This window comes from Pecten maximus, chromosome 16 (assembly GCF_902652985.1).
Source record: "Pecten maximus chromosome 16, xPecMax1.1, whole genome shotgun sequence".
NCBI lineage: Eukaryota > Metazoa > Mollusca > Bivalvia > Pectinida > Pectinidae > Pecten > Pecten maximus.
The window spans coordinates 10693913-10710404 of record NC_047030.1 but is presented as its reverse complement, the minus strand read 5'-3'; positions in this window follow the sequence as shown (position 1 = coordinate 10710404).

Sequence of the window (16492 nt, the reverse complement as noted above, 5' to 3'; positions counted from 1 at the left end):
ATTTTGGTGTATAGGCACCCAGCTCTGGTGACCAGCAAATGCTTGAACTGGATCCCTTGCACACTTAGAGTGTTGTGTTTTAAACCTCTTTACCTCACTATCGTTATGCGAACAGTTTTTTTCACTCGAAATAATTAGCATGTAATTAAATTAAGTACTAGTATGCGTAATAAGAGTTGTAAAGATGGCATTTGAACACACATCTCTGTGAGCAGATCAGAGATATACCTCTGTTATCAATTTGCATCTTCTAGTTTGCAGTTTATTAAAATGTACTTAAGATTTATTTGACATTGTTGAGTTATACTTTTACGAGGAAATGTTATGCATGGTTCTAGGACACGTCTCAACGTCAGTTTTGTGCTAAATATTTCGCGGATTCTAGTGAAAACGTTGATATAGCGATACTCTTAAAATTCGCGGATTTTCGTGATACCTCCCACGAAATGTAACTGGTATACAATAGTACCCACTTAATGTTCTTAAGAAATATTAATTTTCCCCAAAGCTCATGAATCTTGTGCCGTTGTCTTTTTCACCTTAACAACTCCAAGGTCACTGAAGGTGGAATTTAATTTATTGCAACACAAGCAGTGTGTTTCGGTGTTGTTATATTTAAATGATTATCTCAATTAAGAATAGGCAGTTTCCCTGATATAGTTTTAGTTTTCCGAAAAATACTGCAACTACCTACTGTCCTAGGTATAGAAGTGATTTATTGATACACATGTACTGATTAAGATCTAAAACATCAAAAACTAATAGTTTTCATCGCGTTTTTATCAATATCTTAAATGTTTTATGCAAAACTCTCAAATATTTCTGATTTTTATTATTACAGGTTTTTGGCGGGAAATGTGAAGCTCACACATGCCACGTGCATCAAAAATGTGTGCCATCAACATCTGGCTACGCCTGCATAGACTACGGTATATTGTGTCTATTCAGCTATCTCATTGATTTCCCCAGATATTGCAGCGCTTTCTAATGTTCTCAAATAGCGATCTTATTCGGCCTATTTAATAGTAAACACGTTATGACGTGTAATTTTTTTTATTTGGAATTATAAATTGTTTACTGATACAATACCACTTAATTTTGGTATAATTAGTTGGTCCTTTTGAACGCACCATCGTACCATGACTTGTGTCCTGAAGGATTCATTACTGTTTCATATATACATTTAGTGTAAATGAATTTCAAGAAAAAGGAATGGGGAACCATTTTTGCTTTTAAAAGAGAGATTACCTTAAATAAAACATCGGCCATGGGCATTGAATTTCAGTAGAATTTTCAAAGAAAACATAGTTTAACGATACATTCAAAGCTACATTTGAAGTTGCAATGTAACAAGGAAGCATTAGTGAAATCGATAGATCCACAGTAAAGAAGGATACAAAATCGTATGATGTGAAATCTGTTTTCCCTAAGACAGCAGTAAGATACACGAAATAACACATTAATGTAAGATATTGGAACCAAAATGTGCAAGTGTCAATACTATAAAAATGAAAACGGAATAAAACGAAAATGACAAATATTCTCTCGAAGCAGTCGTTAATCAACGCATTCAAAGCAATACAACAGATCATAACTAATCTATCATGGTAAATGCAATCGCGAACCATTTAGGTTTAACAAACACATCATAATGTTATAATTAATTTTTCTTTATTTTCATGGTAAATACTCAAATGTGATTGGTCGAAAAATTCTTTTCATTCTTCTATGAAAGAAATTCCGAGAACGGCGCGAAAAATTTGACGTCACAATGCGACAATTGACGTTGCGTATTGATTTGATAAAAAATAATCCCATTTAAAACCAGTAAAATTGTACATAAAACATGTTTTAAATTAGAAAATCATTTTCAAAAATTAATTATAAGCGTTGATGTCAATTATTTTTTTAGTTTCATCGGGGTATGAAACAAACTTTGTTTGCAAACTTCTGCAAGAATCCGCTACGCGGATTCATACAGTTTGAAAACAAAATTAGTATCATACCCCGATGAAACTAAATAAAAATGACATCAATGCTTAAATACACAGAAAAACGACTGAAAATCATGAAAAAAGATATCATGACAATACTTAATATCATGAAATGATTTATAAACATATGGCCTTTCATTTCATGTATATACGGTGAAACCTGACTTCACCGACACTGTATGGGACTGAGGCAATGTGTCGGATATGACAGTAAAGTCAGTGTCGGCAATGACAAAGGAGTATGTCTCCGTTCTTGTAGAAATTGTCGGATGTTAAAGAATGTTGTTAAAGTCAGTGGACTGTAAAGTCAGGATTCATTATATCAAGTCTGTTTACCAAATATATCTGTATGTAAAATAACTATTGCTTACAATTGAAGCGTAATCATTTTTGGGAGTATACACGTATGCACATGTTTTCAGAAATTTGATCATATGTATTCATGGAATACATTTTAATGTAATCAAATGTTATCTGAAATGTTATCATCTATATTCTGAGAAAAATGTCATCGTAATTATGTATTTTTAGAAGACGTGTCATTGCATGTCATTATAAAGATTATTATACATTTGTGTAGCTATGTATTCTGGGAATATATGTCCTCGAATATGCTAACATAAACATCATCATATGCTTTCTTGGAATATATATCCATGAAAATGCCATCACAACGATATTAAAACTATTTAAGAATTAATGGCCTTTAAACTTAAGAAATATTTTAGAATATATCATTTTACTTTTAAGTTATTAATATGACTTAACAGCTATATAGACGGAGCATTGTGTTTAGAAATTTAAATAAAAACATTATTTCTGACAGGCTTCTGTACAACTCCACCTCGAATGGTTCCGGGCACTGACTACACGCTGGATGTAATTAATGGCATTCCCTTGGCAGAATATAGGTGTACCCCTCCCAGGATGTACTGTCAGGGTTCTACCAAAACTTCTTATTGTCTGCCCGACACCAACACGTGGGCACCACCTGACATTGAGTGCATCATAGTTAAAGGCACTTTTGTTAGTACAATTAGCTTTTTTACTCTGTCTATCCATAAGCAACTCGTGCAGGAGCGGGAAAATAATGTGTCTACTGTATTTCACTGCATGTCGTAAGAGGCGACTAAGTGTGGGAAGCTCCTGCAGGGTCGGGGATGGTTTCTCCTCTTCGCCTTCATTTGAGAGGATATTGGAAAACCCAAGAATAAGACTTACATGTTGATCCTAGAAGGCGACTAAAAGTGGGCTCCTTGATGTATCGGGGATTTTCTTCCATACCTTCTATTTGGGAACATACACTTTGGATGGTAAATCTCACCTTTGTTTCCTCACCGCTGCGTCTTTCTGTGCTTTGTTTTCGTCTTCGGGTGTTTCCTTGTGAGTCATCATATCACCCCGGCCATTCGATGTTAAGTCCCTTCTAAATTTGCATTTCCAGAAATTCTTCTGATACAAATTACAAGATACAATTCACAAAAAAAAAGAGAAATGAAATTTGGGTGTGGGTAAAAGGCATGATAAATTATTTAGTCAGTCGTTTTGAGACTATAGTTTTCAAGGGAAAAAGAGCTGTAGTTACACGTGTTGCAAATAGGCTGATTTACAAAAATCTTCATTTACAGGAAGGCAATGCACCCCTATCCCATCAATTAAATCGTTCTCAGTAATATCTCGCATACAATTCCAGGTTGCTGCACTCCTCCGGTAATACATGACACGACTGCTGTAGTCACCGTGAATGTTTCGGATGGATTCCCTTCCGCTGTTTACACCTGGGATAATTGCCCACCATCAAGCACACTGGAATCTGTCGCATGGTGCAACTCTGTCGTGCCTTCCTGTGGACCTGTGACTTATCAATGGAGTGAGGTGACCACCATCCCAAAGATTTGTTATAGTGCGCCCCCAACAGTCAACAAGGCTACATATGTTATTGACAGTACCAACATTACACATGTATCCCTCCGGCTCTCCACATCAGTGGTGTGACGATATCCAAGTGTTCGATGGTCGATGGTACCTGTGGTCCATGGCCGTATGATTGGACCGTTCCAGATATGCTCTGTGAAAGTGGTAAGAAGCATTTGCTACCTATACACCTAAATAGGTGGTCAGGTGGCACAGTGGTAGCACACTTGCCTTTTACCTTAGCGGCCTGGGTTCGATTTTCCGATCTGATGTGAAAACATATGGGTTTCCTACCACACCACGACCACTCATACGTGTACATCCGTGGCAACGAGCGTGATTATAACATGTAAGTTGAAACTTGCTGCGCAATTATTGTACAATGAATATAGTTTACATTTCTTACATGTATACATACCTTTATCTCATTGCATTGAGGTCCTCTTCATAGGCTGAAATGCCTGCTTAAACTGGCAGCAAGCCCTTATGCTTTTGTAAAGAATTGCCGAGTTGAATTTCAAAGACGAATACTAGATTATCTCTACCTAGTTTGAAAAAAAGACAGGGGCTGTTTTCTACTCGTCACAAGGCTACATTTTGGAAGTATTAATGAGCACAGCCTAGTGGAACAAAGGCAGGTAATCTAGCCTGTCCTCTCCATTACAAGGTGTATCATCTAAAGAGACATGTCCTCATCCTGGTTTTCAGATTTGCTTTGTTCATCTGCTACTGAACCCAAAGAACAATTATAATGAGTTGACACTTAAATGAAAACACGCATATTTAAAGAATTTGTTTTACCGTTTTTAAAGTCACCACGGTTATATATATAACTCTTCTCGGACACACAGATACAAAAATCATGTGTTTTATTATTTTAGGTATAATAGAATTATCATTATTATAGTGTATACTATTTTTCAAACAAATGAGACACATTATATATGAGTATTAATATCATATATATAATTTCAACCGTTTGACGGGTAGCAATTAGGTTGAAATTATTTTCTCTATGTTATGCAGGCGTGAGTATCTGCGATTTGCACGTGCAAATCCCAACCGTGTGTTACCTGAACGTGTACGTGTCATTAAGGCGACACAGGTAGCGGCGGTCAGACGGAAATTTAGTGAGATGGAAAGCGAAGAAAACAGTGGAAATATAGGTGGAGTAGCTTTAAATGATATCTTGAAGCAGCTGAAGGAGCAAAAGAACGAATTTAGCGAGAATCTTGATACAAGGTTGTCTAATATATAAGCTAGTAAGGACGTGTCTAAATAGATGAGGAAGTTAAAAGATGTCATGGATATAGTATGGAGACATAAGGGTAACAAACAGCAATATTCTTTTAATGCTGACATTTTGGAAGATTTGAATCAAGTGTTGTGGGCCATATCGTTTTGGAAGTTAGAGTACTGTGAAGAGGTTGTCACTCAGGCAGCTGGCGCGCTATATGACGCTGCTCACAATAACGTAACGTCGTCATTTAACGTTGAGTAACCATGTCTTAAATAATGACGTCATTAATTTTGACGCACTTTCCAAGGAGCATTGCAGATGGCGTGATGAATAACGTCAAAAAACTCTTACACTCGGATTGAGATATCCTTGTCAACGGAACAGACTTATGTTAGATTCTATTATTCCTTACAGAGCCACGTGATTAGTTATCAGTAAGTGTATCGACTATATGCTATCTTTGTGATTAAAGTTCAATGTAATTCAACTTTTGTACAAGTCAATCATAATATAAAACAATTGCCATTTACATATCCCGCTTTTTTGAGACCGAGTTACCGTTAATCGTTGTGAAATTAGCACAAGAGATAATGATTCACCTGGATCCAAGAGTTACTAAAGCATGGTTTATTGAAACAAAAGAGGCACTTTCATCATATAGTGTAAGTATATAGCCGTAAAGCTACTATCTGTTTTAGACATCCCGGAAGCTTGTGGTGAGCCGACGCGATTCATCGCCGACAGCCAGAAGTATCGCAGCAAATTTCCGGTCGTTATTAATTTCCCCCTAATAGCCCACATCAGCTGCAATACGTTATCCGCTCCTCCTCCGACACCACCACCAAGGTCACCGTTCTGTCCTGTCATGACGTGCATAGGCCCACTGAACTGGACGTTAGCAACCAACTTTGGCTTGTCTTGTGAAGGTAAATGTTGCTGTATATGTACAGCACCTCGATCAGAATCAATCCAGGTGTAGTGCAATCACCAATAAGGCCATACCAATTTAATTTATTGTTCGTCGGATTTACCGCTCCTGTTTTATCAAAATCAAAATTAAAATTAAAACAAGAAAATGCAGCAAAGCTGCTGGATAGATTCATTAAAAAATATCTTCAAAGACATGAAAATCATGTAGTTGTTTTATGCATCACTAATGACTAATCTCAAGAGATATTTACCATTCAAAATTTTAGTGTCCTACGTATACTCGGACGTCTTTAAAGCTACATACTCCCGAACAACCTGAAATTCTAGTTGCACACATGCATTAATGGCAATCCAAGATGCTCATTCACGCTCTCCTAACATTAAAATGACTACTGGCCTGGACGCTTGACCGAGGGAGTCCAAGAGACATCAGTGTATAAAATAGCCCAATAATGCTTTCATTTAAACATATTAACAGAATATTCACGTAATACACAGGTAACTGAACAAAATAAACAAACATAGTTAACATTTAAATCTTTTATTCTATAATGTAGTAAAATGCAAACAACATATTGTTGTGGGTTCGAGTGGTGTAACATGTCAGGAATGAGTTATCATATCTGTATGACGATGTTGTCAGACAGAACAGCAACGACAGGAATAAACGTCTGTATTGCTCCGAGGTCTAACCGATAACTGAGGGCTAAAACATAGGTAATATAAAGGCACGAGGCCTTCCGGAGGATAACTACCCGGAATCCTCGGAACCGTACGTAAAATACAATGCTGTTCCACAACATTCCTCCCCGTTTACTAAGAGTGCGATACGTTATAAAAGACAAAAGGTCAGCATGAATTCTATACAATAAAACTACAGTACTAAATGGTAAAGTATACTTGCACTCTGACGAGGTTACTGAGCGGTGACCATAGCAGATGATAACATCGTGTCGTTTTTAAATTGTATATAAAAACTATGATTCATCACAGCTAAACTCTTAAAAAACAGCTAGTAACAGTAGTCCAAGTAATGTTATCAAACCTACAAAATATGTGTTTGTTATAAAACTTGGAACTTGATCACAATACTTGTATCTTAAAATACAACATTTGGAAATGTAACTAAAATATCAGATTTTCTAAAACCGGGACTATGTACAGCAAGTTCCCACCGGTCCTGTTTTTGAAACCTAGTACACAGTTGTGTACTGCATTGTAACTATTGTACATGGCGGGTACTACTGGAATATATAGAATTGGCATTGGTGGAGGAGGCAGTGTGGTTGGTACATGTACTTGATAGGGAACATATGGAGGTGGCGATGAAAGTGGTTGAGGTGGAAAGCCCGGTACACCTTGATGAGGGATATATGGCGGTGGTGGTAGAGGAAAGGAGCTGGTATTAGGAGGAGAATGATGCTGATGTAGATGTTGACGAGTTAGATGTTGGTGCCGCTTTTGACGATACTCATGCCGAGTTTGGCGCACATCACACAGGTTACTTGGCAAATTCATCTGGATCTTCTTTTTCCTGTGGACTCTTCTTCTCCTCTTTCTTTTTTTCTTTACTTTCATGGCATTGTCCAAAGCGTTCTCAATACTTTGTATGTTGTTGTTCTGTGTCTGAATAGATTCATCTTCCCTTCGCACCTTTACTTCGACTATCTCATCTTTGTGTTCCCCTGTGGTGTCTTTCTCGCTCTCGCTGCCTGTCCCAGTTGGTACACTTTCTCTCAACAACCTATACTCTTGAACGATTGCCATCGCCTCTTCCAATGATTTGGCCAATTCGTTGTCTACAACTGTATAGTAGTCTTCCTCTTCCATCACAGTTTTGAGGAACATGTCTATAGCTGTACGTTTGATGAGATCCTCCCCACACTTCCAATATACAGCTGTAGCTAAATTTTTGATCCTATCAGCGTAACCATCAAGTGATTCACTGGAATCTTTTGAAACAAGGTACAGCTCTTTCCTACATATAGTCACAAGTTCATCATAAGTTAAAGAATGCATATTTACAACGATAATCAGTGTACCAAGTTATACTACAGACAACAATGAACATTTACAGTACAGTCTAAGAACTCAGATAAATATGTACACAAGAGTATCCGACATTGCACAATATCTTATTACAAATATTTACAACACATGGGGGAAATTCAGATAGCCATGCACGTCAGAGTTCCGACATTACACAGTATCCGTTTACAATAATGAAAAAAGACTAACAATTTACAATACAAGCACATGTATCAGAATACTTCACTCGTTAGAAAATCCGACATTGTACGATATCTGATGATGTGTCTTAATATGAACAAATTTAAGTACAGAGAAAACATGTCAAGAGTTATCGCTGGGCACAAAGTCACATAATCATACTACTTTTGCATAACGGCTGATGAGATTACCTCACCTAACCACATACACAAAAGTTAAATATGTATTGAATCCAAATATGGCGTCTCGTTCCGTCCGTGAACATGTATTGAATTCAGATAATGGCGCTTCGTTCCGTCCGTGAACACAATTTAAGTGTATTTGATGTATGAATTGAACAACATAGTATCAGCTTCCTCCCCGCCTAAAAAAATGCAGGCGAAAATGTATCATACAAAAAGTAAGCCGACACAGCAAAGTGTACAAAATAATTTTAAAAAAATCACAGAAAAAATGTTTAGAATACCTGTGTGACAAAAATGGATTAAATAATCCAATGTGATGTAGTTAATATTCACAAAAAAGCAACTTCAGTAGACAACTAGCGTTAGCGATTCGAAGCATCCGAGTCGACAATAAAGCTAGCTGAAACAAGAAGTTCTTTTGAAAAATGTATAAAATATGTACACTAAATGACAGGTAAACTGTACAATCAAATGGATAATAAATGCACAGAGTAAAGTGACCATTCAATTCAACAAGTGACAAGGCATAGGCTAGTACCAACGAGCGATTATCCAGTGAAAACAGCTCAAGTACCGAACCACAGGTAAACTGATCAGGTACAGGTCCTATGTGTACACAAAGGAATTTGTACTATCTACATTCTCAAAAAATCAAAACTGAAAAATCATACAAAGTAATTACAATGGTCACAAATGGACATTTCAACCGGAAACAGAACTGTACAAAGCCGGGAAACATCAAACATGTGCATACTGCAAAAAGCTAATGGGAAAACTAAACAATGATTCCCACAAAACATATACAAAATCTATCACATCTCACTCGATTTCCGAAGGTTCAGGCATATAAAATCCCACTTCTGACACCAATGGTGTGGGTTCGAGTGGTGTAACATGGCAGGAATGAGTTATCATATCTGTATGACGATGTTGTCAGACAGAACAGCAACGACAGGAATAAACGTCTGTATTGCTCCGAGGTCTAACCGATAACTGAGGGCTAAAACATAGGTAATATAAAGGCACGAGGCCTTCCGGAGGATAACTACCCGGAATCCTCGGAACCGTACGTAAAATACAATGCTGTTCCACAACATTCCTCCCCGTTTACTAAGAGTGCGATACGTTATAAAAGACAAAAGGTCAGCATGAATTCTATACAATAAAACTACAGTACTAAATGGTAAAGTATACTTGCACTCTGACGAGGTTACTGAGAGGTGACCATAGCAGATGATAACATCGTGTCGTTTTTAAATTGTATATAAAAACTATGATTCATCACAGCTAAACTCTTAAAAAACAGCTAGTAACAGTAGTCCAGGTAATGTTATCAAACCTACAAAATATGTGTTTGTTATAAAACATAGGTAATATAAAGGCACGAGGCCTTCCGGAGGATAACTACCCGGAATCCTCGGAACCGTACGTAAAATACAATGCTGTTCCACAACGTTATTAATAAAATCATAGATCGGTAGAGTTGACAGTGTTCAAAAGCAAACCAGCAATCAAATTGACGTCCAGAAAAATCGGAATTCGAGTCTAGTCCGTTTTCTTCTCTCATTAAGTTCCAGTGAATCATTTCCTTTCCTAAGAAAATACTTGGGTTTTGCAGATTCCACACAATTTTTTTGTCTTTTTTTTTTGGCAGAATCTGTCTGCGTTTTTGCAGTTCCACGCTTGCGGCGTTCCGCCATTTTGTATGGACTGTAAAACCAGCCGTTGCATTGTGGGGCTAATTTTCAGAAAAACTTGGTCCAGCAGCCACAGTTATTATTTTTGGGAATTCCCCGTATACTTTCATAAATATACATTTTCTTTAAGTTTCTGATTCACATCAATCTGGTAGGTATGCATCAAGTCCGAAAACTGTAAAAAGCTCAAAATGTAAACATTGATATACCGGTACAGGGGTATGTGGCTTTAAGTGTATGTCCATCCTGTAATTACAGTAACTTTTCTTTTTTGTTGAATCTGCAAAATACAAGTTTTAAATTTTTAACTTTGCAAGCATATAAGTGTGTTATAAATTAAAGATAAAACTATTAATTTCAAATGATACAAAATTTCTCTTTGGATTCATTAACCTTTTAAAATGACTAATCAATATAGTGAAAGAAGTCAATCATCAAATTATCTCTTTAAACGTATATATGTTCTAAACTGGGTAATCCGAGCGCCATAGGCGCGAGCAGAATGTTTTTGGCCAGGGGTCTGGAGGCTAAAATTTCGGAAAATGAAAAGATTATAGCAAATTTTGCAATCTTTGCAAGATTTCTCGTCCGAAAGAGAAGTTATTTGCTCTAGAATATACCCAATTTAGATAGATCCATTCTCCAATTAACGGCAATACACCGAAATGCAACAAAAACTACAAGCAAGAACTTCTGGAACAACGAAACTGTCGTCTGTTGACTCCAGTAGTAATATTCTGTGATGCACACATGACAATTTTCAATGTAAAAAGTTTTAGAAATTTTAAGCAATAATTGTATCTAACAAAGAATAACAAAGAGTCTGGATGAACATTTTTCCCCGCACTTTCTTGCTAGACTTCCAGTTATTATTTCAATTAATATTCTATATTCAAATTACCGCAACTGAGCCTTCCGAAGTGTATGTAAACATAAATATGATCGGTTCAGTATCACTTCATTCAATAAACTTTATCAATGAACGTTCAAGTCAGCACAAATAGTCTTCTATCTTACCTGAATAGTCCATTATATCATTATTTAAGGATGTAAGTGGCATAAGAAGACTAAAATTAGCTTATATAAACACTTATAAATGAACTTACCTTTCAAATTGTTCCCGCAAAACAAACTCTCTCCTCTCTATCACCGAGCGCCTGCTTTCACTACTTGGCAACCATGACACCTTGTCGATTTCCGGCCTAATCTCGAACCGAATCCAACTGTCCGACAGATATTTCTACTAAAATACTATAGAACTTCAACTACACATTTATTTTTATAATAAAATATCTATTGTATGAGAATTCTCTCGATTTTAGCTCTTGAAATCAGTTTATTTATGTTTTTTATTCATAAAACCCGTGAGATCTCGAAACCTCGATTTCCGGTTTACAGTTACTTCCGTTTTAGAGGGGCAAAAACAGATTAAAAGCCTCTCGGCAAAGACCGGCTTCCGGCCGATCTTTGCCGAGCGCGCTTCGCGCGCTGAGGCTTTTAAAAAAAATTACCGCTCCTATTTTTTCGTCAACGAAAAATGACGAATCCGGAAAAAATTCTCGCGATTTCAAAATTTAGAAAGTGCCTTTCTGGATCAATTGAACGTTTGAAACGAAGGCCACAGTACAGTAACTGAAGCGCTTTTTTAACACTGATGTGAACTGTCAAACACAATGAAAGAGGGTTTACCTGAAGAAAAGTTGTGTCAAAATGGGTATTTTTGTTGTATCAGTAACGACAGAACGCGGCCGCCACAATGTACTACAACATACAGCTATGGAGGTGAACGGCGCTTCATCATTTGAACATTTATTTAACAAGGTGAACGAAACACACTGTCGTCGAGATACGTATATCGAGCAGTCGACCCCCGTCTGCAGACAGCATCGTTGTGTCATCGCTTACGATGACATTATCTTTGTGTCAAGAGTTGGGCATGAGTTTTTAGTTAAGCCTGAAAGCGTGATAGCGACTCCTGACAAAACGTCAGCCTTTTCTGTACTGATGGAATCACAGAAAAAACGTTCTCTCCCACAGACAGTGATATTGGTGTTTAGCCTATAGGTCTGAACAAGTTACTCAGAAACTGTTTTTGAAATACAAGTTTGAACTGATATTACCTCAGTATTAACTGTGATTGAAGTGCAATTTCTTTTCAGTATTTAATTACTTTATAGTACTGTTCAAGAACAAAGATAAGAAAAATACCTTAAAATCTTTGATTTAAAACATAGATGCAGCAAGTCATCCGTCCTTAATCCATATTTTATATCAGTGTCTTCAGGTTGTTTAAAAAGACATTTTAAAGCTTTAACATTGAAGTCCTGAATGGATCCATCTTTGATTTGAAATGGATGTTTTATTGTTTCATTTTATATTTTATTCGGTGTTTACACTTACATTGTATGTCTGTCTGTAGTCTAATTATTGTTTTATAGAAGATAATTATTTATAATTTTGTGATACATTTAGAAGTTCATTTGCATTTCATAATTATGTTAGTGTTTTGTCTCTTTTGTATTTTTGGTATTTAAATTATTCTTGTATCTATCAGTATCTTTACTATCTTATAGGCTCTAATCATTCCAATTCAATCTGTTCCTTATTTTTATATGACAGTCCATGAAAGATTGAATTTAATGTGATTATTGGTGACAAGAGGTTTGTTTTGCATTCCAAATTATCAGTAGGTTAATTTCCATGTTTCCTGTATGTAATTTTGTTGAATAAGTATTAGGTTCTAGTCATTTTATTGAAATCATTTGTAACTTAATGTGCCAATCAAGTATTAAGTTCTAGTCATTTTATTGAAATCATTTGTAGCTTGTCAATCAAGTATCAGGTTCTAGTCATTTTATTGAAATCATTTGTAACTTTATGTGCCAATCAAGTATTAGGTTCTAGTCATTTTATTGAAATCATTTGTAACTTAATGTGCAAATCAAAGAAAGTATTTTATATAATATTGAATCTTGTTTACAGAAGTGTACTAGCAGTGCATAATTTTGATTAATACAATACTGTTGATTTTGTTTTAACAATGTGTTTGTTGATTATTTTGAAACAGCGATTTAAACCTTGATCTGTTTCATCAAAACATCTTTCAGATAGAGACACCACACCGGTACATAGAATTTATTATTGTTATACATATGCGTTCTTAATGAATGATAGAGTTTATCGTTGAAATGATTTGCTTATGCAGGTAAATTTGAAATTAATAATACAATTTATATGGTTGCAAAAAGGTTGCTCCATATTGTTGTGGCTTTATCTTTTAATTTTAATGGATAGTTCTATTTAAAACGCTATTAAACAGTGCCTTTCTCTCTTGTGTGGCTCTATACACTATCTCAGTGCTGTGCAAGTCATCACTTTACAACATTTAAGCAGTTAAGAAGTGTTTAACACATGTTTTCACATTATTTACACAGTCACAGACATTTACTGATATTGAGACCTCTGAAATAATTCGCTCGCTCCAAATTTTCATGATTTCAAAATTATTTTAAAAACAAAAAAATTTCGCTCGCTCGCTCCAATTTTGAAATCTCGAAATCCGAAGAACAATTTATTAAATTGGTATGGCCTAACGGAGAATATTTTGACTTATCAACAAAAACATAGATTAAGATGGTCCTCGGGGATCATTGGAAAAGTACTAGACCATGCAATAATTGATATTATAACTGTATAACTGTATCTATTTAAAACTAGAGAGGCAAAGGTCATATCACTTGCTCAGACTAGCGGGAATTTCCCTTACGCCTTCATCCAATGAAATTGCGACTTACATGCAGGTACCTGACACGAATTTCTAACGCACGGTCCATATATGTATGTTTACATGGTCGATGCAGTTCGCTTTATCAACCTAGTAAGCTCCATTTTGAATCATATGCCTATGAACGTTTACAAATGAAATAAATACGAACGTGTGATGAGTGTAAACAAAAACATCGAGTCACACTTGAATCCCGTTTGAACGATAAGTTGTAGAAAACGTCGTAGCTTTATATTTTCCCATTAAATTACCATATCTACCAGGATTAAAAAACAAACAAAACTTTTACTCACTCACTGCCCATCATGTGGAGGCCCTCCTGTTTATTGGAATGGGCAGTATCGTTTCAGTAGGCCTACCGAGATCACCAGAAATAATGTAGACATTGTCATCAAGCTGACACTACATACATGTATCAGTAAAAAGATGATTCATACTCCTGTAAACAGTCTAGCCGACCAACGATATCATGCATGCATTCGGATTCTTATGTCCAACAGCAAAATGCAGGACGCTGACCTATGTTTTAATGGCGACAACAATAATCAAATAAGCAAACAATGTCATTTATAATAACGAACATATTTCAAAGTGTGCATCACAGAAATTTCAGACCAGAACAGAGCAAACAAAGAAAAAGGTTTGAACTGATCTATGACAAATTCCTCTTTTCTTTAGCTGTTTTCCACAGACTTTTATTTCAAAATTTCCGTCCTATGAGAAAGCGCATGGAAAGTTTCCGTCACGGAAAGGGAGCACGCGCTTCGGGCTTTTCCACCGATTCAACATTCCAGAAGCTCTTAGAATATATGTTACTTTCTGTTCGCAATTAAAAGCAATGGAAATTTTAATAGAAGTATCAAACTGACATGGGCAGCAGGGTATTCTTAGTCCTCTATATACTCGATACGTGCATAATAACAACAAACTCGATATATGCGATTAGCTGCTCGGCCTTGGAACGACTGAGTCGGCATTTAATTTTTAAAATATAAATTCCAAATGCATATACATCAAACCCACACTCAACCAACTCCCTCTCTCAGACCGTGATTGCCCTGTAAAACCAAGCCTGCCACCCAACCTGAAAAATAGCAAAAAAAGAAGCAAAAAGTTGTTGTTAATATTAAGACTTCCGAATGGATGGAAATTAGTGCTGGGGTTCCCCAGGGGTCAATATTAGGCCCTCTATTGTTTTTGATTTTTATTAATGATATCGTTGAAGGCATCAACACCACAATAAAATTATTTGCAGACGACACTTCTCTTTATGCTATAGTAGATACTCCCACTCACTGTGCTGATATGTTAAATGACTGTTTAAGGAAAATACATGAATGGTCTGAACAGTGGTTGGTTAAGTTTAACCCAGAAAAAAACGAATCTCTTTTAGTGAGCAGGAAAATTAATAAACCCCGTCACCCCACATTATTCATGAATAACGTTCCTGTTAGTGAGGTCAAACATCATAAACATATAGGGCTATTCCTCTCCCATGACGGTACTTGGTCTGAACATATAAATTATATGATTAAAAAAGCATCAAATAAACTAGCCATATTGAGACGTTTCAGATTTAAAATAGATAGGAATTCACTTCAAACCTTATACTTCTCCTTTATCAGGCCCATACTAGAATATGGGGATATCGTCTGGGATAATATTACTATTCAACAGTCACAATCTCTAGAAAATATTCAACTGGAAGCTGCAAGAATTATAACGGGTGGGGCCAAACTTACAAGTCATGCTAAATTATATGAAGAAACTGGAGCGGACACTCTACAATATCGCCGTAAAGTGAAGAAAATTGTTCAGGTACACAAAATGATTTTTGACCTCACTCCCCCATACCTTTCTAATTTACTCCCTCAACGCAGAATGGACGTTCATCAATATAACACACGCGATGCTGATAACTTAAATAATGTATTCTGTAAAATGAACTTCTATAAAAACTCTTTTCTCCCTTCTTCTATTGACCTGTGGAACTCACTACCCCCAGATATTAAAAATAGCCCCTCCCTTAGTAACCTGAAAAAATACCTACACAGACACTCACCGACAGTCCCTCCTTATTATAGTTATGGGAAACGTTCTGATCAGGTTCATCATGCTAGATTGAGGATGAATTGCAGCTCTCTAAATGCCCATCTATTTAGTCGCAATCTTATCGACAGCCCTGTATGTTCATGTAGACAAGCGCATGAAACCACTGAACACTTTCTATTGTCTTGTCCAAACTATACCATTGTAAGAAACGAATGTTTTGTAGATCTACCAATAGACTACACTTTTGATATGCTTCTATACGGAAATCCAAATCTATCGATTACAGAGAATGAAAATATTTTCCATTGCATCCAACTTTATATTTTAAAAACCGAACTTTTTTAAAATTAATAGTGCCATTTTACGAGTCCCAAGAGGTCACTAGTGCTGTATATTTACATTATATTACTATGTTTTATTATGTCATTTTGCTTATGTAGTACCTATAGTATCACTAGGTCCCATTA